We start from the raw sequence: 16,620 nt of genomic DNA on the forward strand, positions 1-16,620 counted from the left end.
AAAAAGTAAGATAAAATAAAGATTCAATAATATGAGATGGGGAAGTGGAGGAGTGAGTAAAGACGGAAAAAAAAAAAAAGAATCGTTTGTTTTCACAACTCATCTCATTTCATCTAAATATCTAATCATTATAACTTTCTCAAATTCTCACACAAAATAAAATAAATAATTCAATTTTTTCAAATTTTAAAATAAAAATAATATTAAAAAAATATATTCTAATAATATTTTATTCAACTTTTAATTTTAATTTCAATTCATCTTATCTCATCTCATCTGTGAAAATAAACAAGGTAGAGTTATAGCATCAAACAAATTTGTTAAATATTACAGCACAAAGTTAAATGTAGCCATATTTTATATATACCAATGTTAAAGGAATTTGATAAAAAAAAAATTTCTAAAATTAACCTTGGTAGTTGGTATGTATTATACACGTGCCAATACCACTTGAAACGCTATTTTTGTAACCCTCATCACAAATATCACGCGACAACCCCACTGGAGTCCTGGACTCAAATGGAGTCGCAATAAATAAAATGTCAAATGAGTCTCTCTTCTTCTTCTTCTTTTTTATTCTTTTTATTTTCTATTTTTATTTTTATAAGCAAGATAGCATGAAATAGGAACATCATACAAAGTTCTGAAGTATTAATAAATTACAGCATTGTTGGAAAGATCATTTCCACTATGGAAATTGAGAAGAGATGACAGAATTTGGATTAGAGGAATGTTTCCAAAGGCTTACGCTGCCGCTACCCAATGCGCGCATCGATTTTGAAATCGATGAATTTTCCTTAACTTCTATTCCTTGAATGACTCGAGGTTGTGCCTGTTGTCATTGATTATTGGACTCATAATCCATTCCTAAATTGCCGAAGCATTGGAGATTGCTTGAATTGTGACATTTGAGTCGCCTTCTAAGATTATTTTCTCAAGCTTCAGTTTTTCTGCTTCTTTAACCGCCATTAAAGCTGCAGATGCTTCTCCAACATTTGAGCTTACCTTGCTTATGAGGTCAGTTTTTGTGAATATTAACTCCCCACTGTCCGCCCAGCAAAGCGCTGCAATGATAGATCCTTCTTTCCTCGTGGCAACATCGAAAGTGAGTAGATGAAATCCATCAGGTTGTCTTTCTTCATATTCCTCAATCTGATTTTCTCTCTCTGCCCATGCTCTTGAGTGCTGTTTGAATAACTTAAGAACAGTTTCAACATACACAGAAATTGAGGGTAATACCAAATCATGTTCAAGCTTATTTCGAATAAACCAAATATGATCCATTGCCACGGTTGCAAAAATCTGGAAGTCATGTTTCTCTTCTGCAAGAATTTTTAGACTTGTAGAAGGATTGATGATGTTACTGATCCAGTTGGATATGGGTTGCCTTGCAAAAATGGAGGTATCAATCGGCCACTTGGAATGTCTCCACATTACTCTGGAAAAAATGCAATTGTGGAAGAGATGAGGGAGATCTTCAGGTTCAGTTTTGCAAAGGGGACAAAGGATTTGATCTTCATCAGGAGGAATAACATTATTGACCTTGGCTTTTGTTGGGAGGATGTTATGACTAATTTTCCAAATGAGTAATTTGAGTCTATCCTGGATTCTCATTTTCCAGAGGGATTTCCATTTGGTGGACAGATCACTGGAAGAAGAAACATCATTCTGATGAACCAAGGCTGCATAGGCTGACTTGACAGAAAATTTCCCAGAAGTATGGTGAACCCAATTGATCTTGTCAGAAATGTGTTGGAAATTATGATTGGATAAAGAAATTTTTCGAATTTCTCTAGTAGCATTTTTTGAGAATAGAGTATTCAAGAGGAGGGTATTCCAACGCCTTGACTGTTCTAATATGAGCTCCGAAACAGTCATGGAATGATCAACAAAAGGATTTGTGGGATGGGGTTGAGGAGTATTGGCTGGGAGAGTGGGAATCCAGGGATCACTCCAAACTCTAACTGTAGTTCTATTGTTGATCTAATAACAAAAGCTAGACTTTAAGAAATCTCTTTGCTTTAAAAGACTTCTCCAGAACCGGGAATCCGAAGACTTTGGGGCTACCTCTAGGAAAGAGTTTATTTTTAGGTATTTTTTTGAGAGAACATCTTTCCACTAGCTGGTAGATCCATTGATGAAAGTCCATGCAAATTTGGAGATGAGGGCAGAATTGAAAATGACAGTTTTTTTTAGGCCCAGTCTGCCCATAGATTTGGGTAGGCAGATTGAATTCCATGATTTTGTGATAAACTTCTTTTTTTGGTTGTCAGCATAACCCCACCAAAATCTCCTCAGCAGAGTGTCAATTTTTTTTTGCCATTTCCTGAGGGAAGAGAAAAGTGGACATAACATAAGAAGGTAGGGAGCTCGCCACTGACCTAATGAGAACAGTTTTTGAAGCCTAAGAGAGAATTTTTGCCTTCCAACCTTGAAGTTTGATTTTGATTTTTTCGATGAGATCAAAAAGGAATTTCATTTTTTCAGTACCATTATTGAGGGGCATGCCCAAATACTTAGAATTTGGAAGTGAAATTCTGAAATTGAATAAATTTTTAACAGCATTGATGGAGGCAGGACAGATGTTAGCACTGAAATGAAGAGAGGATTTCCTATGATTGATATTTTACCCTGATGAGGAATTATAAATGGCAATACAATCAGCAAAAACTTTTGCTGTATGAGAATTGGCCATACCAAACAGGAATAGGTCATCAGCAAAGAGCAAATAGGATATGGAGGACCCCCTCTTGACAGTTTTATACCTCTGAGACTGCCAAGATTTTCTTTGAGGATGATAAGTTTAGAGAGTACTTCAGTTCCCAGAATGAAGAGGAAATGAGAGAGTGGATCGCCCTATCTTAAACCTCGAGGGTTGATAGAAACCATGAGGAGAATCATTGATGATAATTGAGTAGGAGACAATGGAAATGCATTCTCTAATCCAATTAATCCATTTGTGATTGAAGCCAATATGATGAAGAATATCCAAAATGAATGACCACTCCATAGAATCAAAAGCTTTGGCCATATCTATTTTAATAGCCATTGTGCAGGTTCTGGTTCTTCTTTTTTTCATGAGGTGGAAAATCTCTTGAGCCAAGATCATATTTTCTTGAATGAGTCAGTTTGGCAAAAAAGCAGATTAATAGGGAGAAATGATGCTTGGAAGAATAGCTTTAAACCTATTGGCAAGAATTTTTGCTATAATTTTATAACAAACATTTGACAGGCTAATAGGTCTAAACTGATTAATATCATTTGGATTTTCCACTTTGGGAATCAAAACAACATTGGTATGATTGAGCTCTTTTAAGAGTTTCCCATGAATGAAGAAGCTTTTCACAATAGCCAAAACATCAGATTTAATGATTTTCCATATTTTTTTATAAAATAGGCCTGTGAAGCCATCAGGACCAGGTGCTTTTGAGGAGGGAAGAGCTTTAACAACAAGAAAAATTTCTTCATCGGTAGGGATATCACAAAGATATTCATTTTCAGCATCAGTAATTTTCCTTGGGAAGAGCTGATCCAAATTGTCCAGATGGGGAGGATTGGAAGAGGTGAAAATACTTTGAAAGTGCTCCAAAATATTTTGAAAATATTTTGAAAGCCACTCCGATGCAAAGCTTCGATAGAATGGAGTTGGAGTTAGGTCTTTTGCATATAAAGTTGGAGTCGTATTTGTTGTCTGACCGACTCCGTTCTGATTTCAACTCTGAATCCGACTTTGTCCTCTAACTTTAATAAAATATATATTATTTATATTTTGATCATATATACTAATATAAATAGTCTAAAACTTATATAGTTCAAGAATATTAATAGACTAATAATATATTATAGAATAATATTAATAAAGTAATAATCAATTATATGTACACACTACACATCATAGTATCACTATCGCACATATTATATATATTAGAATAAATGAAACTTGATAGCCAATAGTGAGTCATGTACAATGTATAATGTATATATTGTAAAAATATTAATTTATTATCTAAATTCTAATGTAGTATGTAACTAAATTCTAATACAATATTTGGCTTGTATTTCAATGGCTAGTTGTTTTTCCTATTTGTAATATATTCAACATTGAATGATTGGATGATGGATATAACCGAGATGGCTCATGGTTGCTCTTGTTAGTTTTTATTTGAGGTCTTGGGTGTTAGCTTAGGCCCCTTGGCTAGAGGGTTGACCAATAATTTTAGGAAAATATTCTAGCCACAAAAAATTACACAAAAGTAATTCTACAAACTAACGTGACTTGATATAGTTCGTCATATTGTAAATTTAATTTTATTGTAAAATATATATAACAGATAAGATGAAACCACGTCAATTTATGATATTACATTTGTGTAATTTTTTTGTGGATGTAGCACTCCTCATCATTTTATTATTTTTAGTTGATTTGGAAGTCTAAGATTCTAATATGAAATTATAAATGATGGCATATCAAGAATAGCCTAAAGGGCCTATTATATATCTTTAATTTTCTTTAAATTTTTATTTTTCATGTTTGCACAACATATGAAATATTTTTAGTTATGTATTTGGTTTTTTCATATCTAAATTCCATTTCTTTTTCTCTATTTTTTTTATAATGTTTTTAGTAAACTTGAAACTTGAAAGCCAACAAAAAAGATCTATTATATGTAAAATCTTATTTAAAAATGGACTAAATATGAACACAATAAACCCTCAAATCCGAATTTGCTCCATTGGAGTCAGATTGGAACCTATGTAAGTTGGAGTTCAGAGTCGAACTCCACGAATTTTCTAAACATCGACACCGAATCACTTGGTGCTCGGCCCTAGTGCAGACAGGCAGTCACGTTCAAGTGACAACAACTATATTATGGTTAGGTCATTTGGAAAGTGAGATGAGTTAAGAACATTTCATCAGATCTAAAAAATTCTCATAATTTCTTTCTCAAATATCACTCAAATACAAAATATTTTTCAATTTTAACTTTTCAGCTTTTTCATGTAATAACTACCTAATAATTATAACTTTTTCAAATTTCTAATCAAAACACAAAAAACAATAGAGTTTTTTCAAATTTCAAAATAAAAATAATATTAAAAAATTATGTTCAAACTATATTTTAATTTTATAATATTTTTATGTAACTTTTTCTCTCTCATTTTTCAAAATCCAATAAATTTTTTAACTCAACCAATTTTACTACTATCACAAATCATTTCACTACTATCACAAATCATTTCACTACTAATCATAAATGTTCATCTCATTTTATTATTCAAACGTGCCTCAATAAGGGAAACAAAACAACCAAGATAAATTATGTTGTGGATCAATAGTAAAAGAACCGGGTGGGCACGCCTTACACTTAGAGTAGACAATATTTCATCATAGGCCCAATTCTATAGTGCAAATTCAGGTGAGGTTTGGATAGTGAGTTAAAATGAGATGAATATTGAATAAAATATTGTTAGAATATTATTTTTTAATATTATTATTATTTTGAGATTTGAAAAAGTTGAATTATTTATTATATTTTATGTAAAAATTTAAAAAAATTATAATGATTAGATGAGATAAATTGAGATCAACTCTAAATTCAAACGGAGCCTCAGTTGCACAGAAGCTAAATTCCAAACCAAGAAACGAATGGCACCTCTGCTATATCTGGATAGTGGGGTTATAGCTGCACGTAAATGAGAAGCTCATTAATCATGCAACACTCGCACACATCACATCTCAAGAGCCTACTTGCAAAGGCATGAATGCCTTGAGAACTAGATAAGAATCCCATATATACAAGTCTACAACGAGGAAGTATATGCTCGTGGATCGGATAAGGCTCTCTCATACACAATCTCAGGGGCATGACCACGAGGAGTTGGATGTCAGCAGATTAGATGACACATTACAAAAAGGTGACTGCTCAATGGACCAAGTAACATTCCCACTCATCTTATCTCATGGGCATTACAATGAAGAGGCAATCTCCAAAAGACAGGACAACCTTCACACTAGACAAATAAAAACTCGTGACTAGTTGGACAGTGTCATCATAAGAAAAATGAAGAGACACAGCCGAAGGCAAGACAAAGTAATGGAAACTAGCACTAGATGTGGTGAACAAGAAATTGGAGTTGGCTTGGAACAGAGAAATACTAAAAACTTAAAAAATACCTCTCTTAAACTTTGCAATCATCCTTCTTGTAGGCCACAATCATTTCATGGGGGAATAAAGGAGCAAAGAATTTGGTAGGCAAAGAGTGATAATTAGTTAAATTTTTGAGGGCTTATGTCGATTGTGATTAGGAGTCTGGGTCAATCATCAGTCCGGCAAATCTGAAACACAAAAGCGTTATGAATCTATGATAATTCCATCAATAGTGCTATCAGCCATTAAATGCCTTTGGGTGGTTGTAGCCAGCCATCCCATGGTGGCCATCCCAAATTTATTTCCAAGTTTTTTTTAAAGATTTTTTCATTTAAATAATATTTTTTAACCAAGAAATTCATAAACTTATTATTCAAACATATTTTTAAGGTGAGACTTGCAACTTTCAAAACATCTGTAAACTTTCGTCTCAATTAATTGTTTATTTTATTAAAAAACTTTTTTGGATTTTCTCAATAGTGTATAAAGACATGTTTTGATAATGAGATGAGATGATAATTTTATGAGTAGTAGTAAAATTATTTATGAATAGTAGTGAAATGATTTGAGTTAAGATGTATTATAGAATGAGTAATGTTACATATAGTTATTGAATACGTAAGCGCTGCGTAATCGTTTTGAAAAATAGGGGTCAACTATTAAAACGATTAGTTTTTTTTTTCATGTGAGTTCTATATTTACTCATTTTTTTAAAGGGATTGCGCAGCATAAGTATAATCTATAACTGCAAATATCATTTCTCATATAAAGTTAAAAAATGATTTGAATATATTTTTTTAATATATATTTTTTAATTTAAAAATTTAAAAAAATTACATGAATTTTTATATTTTATTTAAAAATTTAAAAAAGTTGTTGTAATAATCGGGCCACGTTTTGAGTGAAGCCCAAGTTCTAAACCAAAAACTCAATCCAACAGAAAAAATGGTACAAAATGCATCGTTTCCGCAAGCCCTTTTGTGTTACCTCCTTTTCTTCCCCCCAGCCCTCGATACCTTGTTGAGTATTGATTCCTCCCCGTTTTGCAACATCAACACAAACCCGGCCCCCATGCCTCCCTCTCTCTTCTTTGTGATTTGTCACTAGCTATCGTGCTCGGCTCCATGCCATTCATCTTGGTTCTTGTTGCATTGGTCTCCACAGCTCCAATTGTAGACACCGTGAAGCTCTGCTGATCGTCGTGCCCCATAAGGCTTCGGCACACCGAGCCTCTATTTCCCCTAGTCCAACTTCTCTCTCTCGTCTGCACCCTCACTCACCGTGGAATGTCCAGCATCGCCTCCTCCCGCTCGGTTTCTGACATCGGAAAGTTACTTCACCTCCACTTTCCTACACCCTCCTTCTGTCTGTCTCTCTCACTCCATCCACATCACGTTGTCTCATTGTTAGACTAACCGCGGTGACCAACGAAGGCCATTGGAGCCAGCATGACTCGTCCACACCACCCTGACAGAGATACAATCCTCCCATAATCCACGCCTTATATTTCTCCATAAACGGCTGGATCATTTTTATCTTATTCTCTCCTTTATTCTCTCACTTTCTATATATGTTTAGCTTCTGTACGTTACTTAGCTGAGTTTTATTCTTTCATTAATTGCACATTATAATATGTAAAGTTATATAAATGGCAACACTCAAGCCTAGCACATTGCGGGCATTACAGAATTTACATGGTATCAAGAGTCTAGGGAGAATCTTGAAATATGTCGTCTTCTTCTACCTCAAACGTCCCTTTCTCGCATGACATCTCTTCAATTGAATTATTTTCCACCAAAACACATCTACCTGATATCCCCACCAAACTTGCATCCAAAAACTACTTGCTATGCAAAGCATAGGTCCTTCCAATCCTACGAGGTCATGGCCTTTTAGGCTACCTAACAAATGACTTGCCCTGCCCATCATCATTGATGTTAATAATCAATCGATAACAAATCCAGTGGCAATAAAATGGTTGCGTTTGGATCAATAGCTCATTGTCGGAAGCTCCTCTCTCACAGGTGATAAATTGTGAGACTTCTCATGAGGTTTGGGAAGTGCTTGAGACCTTGTATGGAAGCCATACTCGCGATCGTGTTCAACAGATGCGTGGAGAGTTACAATCTCTCACCAAAGGTGCTTCGTCGATGGAAGAGTACCTACACAAGGCCAAATCGTTGGCTCTTTCACTCCGTGGTGCCGGAAAGCCAAATGATGATGATGAATTCATCAATTGCCTTCTTCGTGGACTTGGATCAAACTTTGATCCTATTGTAGTAGCTATAAATGCAAGGGATGATTTTCCCTCTTTGGAAAATGTTATTGGTAAGCTAAGAGATTTTGAGTTACGTATTTCCTCTCACACATATTCCTCTCCTGTTGCTTTGTATACAAATCGATCTTCTGGATCCAAGCCTACTAGCAACAAGTATAATCGTGGCAGAGGGCCTAACTATCGTGGAAGAGGAAATTGTGGAGGCCAACATTCCAATGAACGTTCAAATGGGGGTCGTGTTTCTCAAGTTTCAAACAGAGGACATAACAATCAAAATGCAAATTGTGGTGGTCGAGAATCCCGCATCACCTATTTTCGTTGTGGTGGTCCTAATCACAAAGCTGATGCATGTTGTGCATCAGATGAAGAGGCCGAACAATACCATGCTTTTCTAGCTATTTAAGCTGGTGAAAATATTGACGAATCTTGGCTTCCAGACACTGGAGCAACTCATCACATGGCACCAACAACAACCGAAGCACAAGGTATTAAACCATACAATGGCACTGATATGGTAATGGTTGGTAATGGCTAAAAAATTCCTATATCAAAATTGCTACATTTACTATTTCGAATACCTCATTGAAGTTGAACAATACTTTGATTGTGCCAAACTTACGGAAAAGACTGCTTTCGGTTTCAAAATTTACAACTGACAATCAGTGTTGTTTCATGTTTTATCCTTGGGGTTTTTTGATCAAGGACCTACGGACGAATCGGGTGATGCTTAAAGGAACCGTGCACGATGGTTTATACACCTTGTCTTCATCCATTCAAAGTCTCAATCCAATGGCTCTTCTCACAAATAAAATTTCTGGCAATACGTGGCATACCAAACTCGGCCATCCCGACATCAAAACTCTTAGAACTTTGTTTCCATGTCTTTCTATTTCAGATAAGCAAGTAGATTTTTGTGAAAGTTGTGTTATGGGAAAATCAACTAAATTACCATTTCAAAATAGTAGTTCTCATGTTCCAATACTTCTACACACTCTTCAAACTGATGAATGGGGTCCGGCACCTACAACATCCTTTGATAGCTATTGTTACTATCTAATCATAATCGATGAATATTTTCGATACGTTTGGCTATTTTCTTTATCTCGCAAGTCGGATGTTATTGATATCTTTCCCAAATTCATTAAGATGGTTGAACTGCAATTTAACACTACTGTCAAATGCATTCAAAGTGATGGTGGTGGAGAGTTTGTCAATAATTCCTTGAAAAGTTACTTTGCATCTCATGGCATAATTCAAAAATTTTCTTGTCTAGCCACTCCCGAGCAAAATGGTCTTGCTGAAAGGCGTCATCGCCATATAGTTGAGACAGCTCTTGCACTTTTGGATCACTCCTCCCTTCCTAAAAAATACTGACAACAGCGTTTCACATTGCAGTGTTCCTCATTAATAGGTTGCCCAGTTCTGCACTAAATGGAAATATTCCTTATCAAATGGTGTTTAAATCAAATCCATCGTATGATTCCTTACGGGTCTTTGGTTGCTTGTGTTATCCACTTCTCACTCCTTTTGCCCGGAACAAACTTCAACTTAAGTCCACTCCTTGTGTTTTTCTTGGATACACATCTCAATATAAGGGGTATAAGTGCATGGATTTAGTCACGGGTCGTATCTATATTTCTAGACATGTGGTGTTCAATGAAGAAAAATTTCCTTTTTCAAAAAAATGATTGATCTCAGGAAACTCTTTGATCTCGGCAAAACCAAACTGGTTTACAAATCGCCCTCTACCAAAAGTTGTTGCACAAGAATCACAAAAAGAGATCACAACACCAATTGCAACTACAGGTCCACTTTTGCAGGCCGAAAATGTGCATACAGAGGAATCACTTCATGACTCTCGTGCACTAGAAATACAGCCCAATGTTGAGTCTGCAACTACAAGAAGACATCACATGATCACACGGAATCAAGATGGAACAAGAAGACCAAAGGTATATTTATCTACACGGCATCCTATACCAGTTTGTTTTACAACTGACCTTGCAACAGCACACTTGGAACCCAAAAGTTTTAAACAAGCTGAAAAAGATCCAAAATGGCAAGAGGCCATGAAGTCTGAAATTGCTGCTCTTCATGAAAATAAAACCTGGAATCTTGTTCCTCCATCTCCAAACATGAATCTAGTCACAATCAAATGAGTCTTTAAAGTTAAAACAAAGGCTGATGGCTCCATAGAACGCTACAAAGCAAGACTTGTAGCTCGCAGGTTCACACAACTTCAAGGCCTGGACTATGATGAAACATTTAGTCCAGTTGTTAGACCTGCCACAATCAGATTAATTCTTCATCTGGCTTTATCTCAAGGGTGGCCTCTCAAGCAACTTGATGTTAGCAATGCTTTTCTACATGTTGAGTTACAGGAAACAGTTTATTTAACTCAGCCACAAGGATTCATTGATCATCAACATCCCGAGTATGTTTGTAGACTAAACAAGGCCTTGTATGGGCTTAAACAAGCCCCTCGTGCATGGTACCTTAAGTTTAGCAATTATCTTATGAAATTGGGTTTTTAAAGTTGTCCATATGACAACTCATTATTTTTTCGGCATGAAAAGTCTGAGGTACTTATGCTTTTGATTTACGTGGATGACATAATCCTCACAGGCAGTTCCTCTTCATCGATTGCTGAACAGATTCAAAAACTATCAATAGCTTTTCACATGAAGGATCTCGGCCACCTCCATTATTTCCTTGGGGTACAAGTATATCGCACAAGTGAAGATATGTATTTGCATCAATCTAGCTATCTACTGTCACTGCTACAAAGGTTTGCTTTAGATGGTGCCAAACCAGTGTCAACACCCCTAGCTTCAGGACAACATTTTTCGGCTCACGAAGGAAGTCCTCTTGACAACCCCACATGCTATCGACAGATGGTGGGAACTCTCCAATATCTCACCATCACCAGACCGGATGTGGCTTTTGCTGTTAACTTTGTTTCTCAGTTTATGCAGGCTCCACGAGCTCCACATTTACAAGCTATCAAACGAATTTTCAGGTATCTAAAAGGCACAATACATCTTGGTCTCCACTTCACAAAATCACCAATCTCTCCTCTACAAGGATACTGTGATGTAGATTGGGCAGGGTCAAAAGATGATAGACGTTCAACATCAGGTTTTGCCATTTACATGGGATCAAACTTGTTGTCGTGGGGAGCAAAGAAACAAAGCACAGTTGCTCGATCGACTGCCGAAGCAGAGTACCGAAGTCTTGCAACAACAACTGCTGAAATTCTTTGGTTCATGAATTTATTAAAGAATTTGGGATACAAGCTTTCGTCACCTACACTACACTCAGACAATATTAGTACAATTTGCATGGCCAAAAATCCAGTTTTTCATCAACGAACAAAGCACATCGAAATTGATATACATTTCGTTCGTGAGAAAGTGGCAGCGGGAATTATTAATCTTGCACATGTTCCAGGTCAAGAACAAGTAGCAGACGTCTTCACAAAGCCATTATGCAGTCCACAATTTAGTTCCAATAGAGACAAGCTCTGCATCAGACCAATAGCGACTTGAGCTTGAGGGGGAATGACAGAGATACAATCCTTCCATAATCCACGCCTTATATTTCTCCATAAACGGCTGGATCATTTTTATCTTATTCTCTCCTTTATTCTCTCACTTTCTATATATGTTTAGCTTCTGTACGTTACTTAGCTGAGTTTTATTCTTTCATTAATTGCACATTGTAATATGTAAAGTTATATAAATCGAAACACTCAATCCTAGCACATTGCAGGCATTACAGAATTTACACACCCAGCTCCTCCGCCACTCACGATATCGCACGAAACCGCTAGTAAGTCTCAATCCTCACCTCTCTGTCTCTGTCTCGGTCTCCCTCTCTCGCTCTCTCTGTATATGGTTTCGACTCTCTCTCAATAACCCTCTTTCCTTGCTAAGCCTGCCATTGTAACCAGTGGAGGCTGCTACGCCACATGCCCAGCCATACGACACCATTCAACTCTTGTCGTTCCATCATCGAGACTTTTATTAGTGGAGAAACTTGTTCAGAAAATTTGTGGAGAAATGAGTGCCAAAGGGTACAATTGATTAGTGGAGAGACTTGTTCAGAAAATTTGTTATTTTTCTTTGAGTAGTATTTTGGATATTGATGACTTTTATTGAGACTTTGGGGATATTTTTTATTATCTATGTTCGAGGAATTCTGGGATGTCTTTGTGGAGGAATGTATTCTTTGATTAAAGGAGTTTTATGTATTATAGTGCTGCTCTTTTTGTCATTTGGAGTTTATATCAGTATTGTTGGGTTGTTATTTTAAGAGACAGGAGCTAACTTCCTGACCCTTCGGGTACGGGGTGTTACAATTGTAATAAATATGTAATGTTTAGATGAAAAAGTTGAATATGTGAAATTGAAGAGTGTTTTATGTTTGAGTAATGTTTGGGAAGGAAATTATGAGAAGTTTTAGAGATGAGATGTTCTCAACTCATCAGTCATCACATCCCAAACATTGCCTAAATGTCTCTAGCAAAGTCAAACCAACTAAGACCTAGAGGGTATAAATGTCTCGAGTCCAGTGTTTGCCTCTTGAAATGGAGTGTTTGCCTCTTGAAATGGAGATTCAGAGGGTGTAAATGTCTTTGGGTTATAAATATATCCGGTTTAGTAACTAGCTTGGTTTTAGAGGGTATAAATGTCCCTGGCCAAGTGAACCCAATTGAGACCTAGAGAATAAATGTCTCAGGTCCAGTGGGTGCCTCTTGATTGGTGGAGGCTAGACACGTTCGGATAGTTGGTCGCCGGAGATAATCATGAGGTCTACTTGGTTATGTTTAACTTGGCAAATTGTGTTGTATAAACTATCATTTTCTTTTCTTGTGTCAAATGGTTGAAATTGAATGCTATTTGGTTATGTTTAAATTTTGGTTAAATGTCAAATGTCAAATTATCAGTTTCTCCTTTTATAAATTGTTTGCATAATTTTCATTTCCCTGGCCATGCATTCTTGAGTGTTAGTCTTGGCCCCACTTACTAGGATGTTGTGAAATCTCACCGTGGCAATTCCACCTACGGTCCTGCTCCTTGGAACCGTAGATTGTGATGCAAATGATGGATATGGTGACGGTTATGAGCATGAAGGTCCAACTTGTAATTAAGTGCTATTTTTGACTCTTTGTAATCAGACTGATGACAGTAATGTTCTATTGCTTATGGGTTGAGACAAGTGACTTATGGATAATTTGTAGTGATGTAATTTAAATATATTATGGTACTATTATTTAGATTTAATGACTCATTTTATTTTTGCTGCGAAATTTAACTGCACACCATCTTTTTGCCTGTACACACACTTATCACATTGTGCGAGAGGTGTATGATCCGTGTCGTCAACATCCTAGCATCGTGGTCCTTGTTGAGGTGGGGGCTGGGGGTGCCACACATTGGTTAAAGCATAAACTTGATGTTGCACTTAGAAAAATGAAGGCTTTGAGGCTGGATGGAATGCATAAAGAGAAGAACATTTTCTGCAATTTGATATTTTGCTTTTATAAATGATATTTTGATTATATATTATAATGTTGATTGTGGTTAAATATAATTGTGGTCTTTATATTCTCATAAAAAAATATTGATATGTTTATGCCTCTCTGTTGTATTCACTTCAATTAATATAAAATTTGCTTTCTGGTTTTGCTCACTTTTGAAGGTGTCGTATTGCTTGGAGTGTAGTGCCTCCATGTTTGATGTGGAGCATTTGGTTTTAACAAAATAAGCAGGTATCCCAAGCAAACTAGCAGTCCTAGGGGAAACTCAAATGCGTTTCCTTGTGTTTATTTTCTAGTTTTCTTGATGCTTTAAATCTTATGTCTTGATGGTGAACTTTAAATTTTATGCCTTGATGGCTCACTTTTGTTGTCATGAAAGTCATTTATGTCCCTCCCTCATTTTCCAAATTATTTGTGGTGTCAACATTATTTTCAAGTCTTATCTCTTTATTTTGAAGTTGAAATGAAGTATTTAGATCTATTTATCCATTTCTTATCCTTGCAGGGAGGAAGCTAAAGAAATACAATCACGTTTAAAGAAAAGGAGAAAAATGCCTCCTTCTAATGATGTTTTCGATGATGATAATATTAGAAGGTAAAGTCAAAATATAACAAATTATTGATATAGATTGATTGACAGAATTATTTTTATTTATTTGGATCTTGAAATTTTGCTTCTCTTACATGTGATCATTCTAGGAACCCGATGTTTGTTAGTGACATAACCTCGATTTCCATATGTAGCCAAACTGTTGTTTCCTATAGAGAACTGGAAGCAAGGAGGAATAGAGTGAGTCAGTTGGAGAAACTCTATATGGATATGGCATTGCAGAAGGAACTACAGGTATTTGCATCTTAAACTCCTTGCCTTTAATTCTCTATTGGGTGGCAGGTCAAAGTTTTGGAAATAAAAACATCTTATTCAATAAACAGAAAAAGGGCCGGAAGCGCAAATTACGTGAGGATGAGCTTGCTTGTCCGACTTCTAAACCAATATACAAGTGGCGGTCAGAACGGAAGCCTTGAAAAGGTATTTATATACTTATTTAATGATATGGCCTGTGTCGGCCTTTTTATCTCTGTCAAAATAATTGTTATATATACTTGGTACTAACCCTTAAGGGTTGGCTCAAGTGGTAAAGATCTTAAGTTTCGGGGTATGCTCTCCTTAGATTTAAGGTTTATTTTATCTTTGAGTGCAAATAATCTTTAGTGGCTATCGAATTTGAGGATTTTTTCTTTAAATTATCCGAGATGCACTTGTGAAAAACTCCTAACGGAGGGCTTGTGCACCCCGGGATTAGTCAGGACGCTATTCCCGGACAGCGGGTACCAATAATATATATATATATACATATATATATATATATACATACTTGGTACTTATCTAATATTCTGAGAATGCAGTGTCTTTAGGCCACTGAGATTTGAATTGTTATCAGTAAAAGAAAATGCAAACAATTGGATGAATTGGTTTGTCACAAATTTTTGTTTGCATTTTCTGTAGCTTACTTCTCTAACTTAAATGTAGGTGTTTGGTGGGGTTTTTATAAGGACGCTTCGTATTTAAAAGAGCAGAAGGCACCAGCATTTTGTTTGTCAGATTGGAGGCGTTTCAGTTTTTCCAAGGGTATATATGTCAAATTTTTATGGACGGTTACATTGTGATATTTTTTTATTGTTTGAGGGGATAATTGCCAAAATTGATAGCTAATGGGTGATTACAAATTGGTTGGTAGTTTGAGGATGTTATTTATATTTATCCATATTTTATTTATTTGATTTTGACAAAAAAGCCTTTTATACGCGAATTGTCATTGATTATGAAAAGATCACTATTGAGCTTATACCTCATCATATGAATGTTGGGGCTACAAAGGAAATTTTAGAAATACTATTTATCATCCTTATACCACATACCAATATGTAATTTGTCATTTATATCTTTCTATTTAAACACAAATATTTATACATTAATATGTATGTCCATGATGTCAAAGAGTAGTATAAGCAGCCTTCTACTAGTACTTCCAGCCGAGGCAGAGAGAGGCATTGGAATTTGGAGCGGACATAATGGTATGCTTGGCAATTAGGATGAGACATAAAATTCTCTTCTCATCGGTACAATTTTTTTAAATTTTTATACAAAATATAATATGCAATTTACTTTTTTTAAATTTCAATTCAACTTTTTTAAATTTTAAAACAATAATAATATTTTAAACTTTTATTTAAAATCAAGCATTCTTATGTCGCTATCCAAACTTACCAAGACATTTTGGTTTGTTTAGGATATGGGTATGTTGGGGATGCAGAGGATTTTAGAAGGAAGGTGGAGAGGTTTGGTACTCTAAACGTGGAGCCAATATCAGAGATGCAAAATGGGCTTGGTAAGGCACATATAAACAACGTCAAAACTCCAAAAATTCATATTTAGGTGGACTAAATAATGTATTATTTCCGCGAGACACTGGCGTCGATTTGTAATTTACATTTAAGAAAATGCTAGTCCTCTTGCTGGGCAGCTTTTGCTGGAGTTTTTTTAAATTTTATTTATTTAATGATTAAAGAAGTAATTACACTTTACTCTCTAGAACTTTCACTCGATTTATAATGTCTCTCAAACTAATAATTACATTAAAGTTGACTCT

General features: G+C 35.6%; 2 long non-coding RNA genes across 2 annotated transcripts in view; one reads left to right on the plus strand and one right to left on the minus strand.

The window, feature by feature from the left end:
* Positions 1-458: 458 nt before the first annotated feature.
* Positions 459-16,620, minus strand: part of LOC121262588 — a 31,738-nt gene continuing 15,576 nt past the window's right edge. Inside the window, exon 2 of the long non-coding RNA XR_005940141.1 lies at positions 459-509. This is a non-coding gene — a long non-coding RNA (uncharacterized LOC121262588). The remainder of the gene's footprint in view (positions 510-16,620) is intronic.
* On the plus strand, positions 14,367-15,757 carry LOC121262587. Its single transcript, XR_005940140.1, has 4 exons — positions 14,367-14,564; positions 14,714-14,813; positions 14,903-14,999; positions 15,501-15,757. It is a non-coding gene; the product is annotated as an uncharacterized LOC121262587 (long non-coding RNA).

This window comes from Juglans microcarpa x Juglans regia, chromosome 4S, assembly GCF_004785595.1.
Source record: "Juglans microcarpa x Juglans regia isolate MS1-56 chromosome 4S, Jm3101_v1.0, whole genome shotgun sequence".
Lineage (NCBI taxonomy): Eukaryota > Viridiplantae > Streptophyta > Magnoliopsida > Fagales > Juglandaceae > Juglans > Juglans microcarpa x Juglans regia.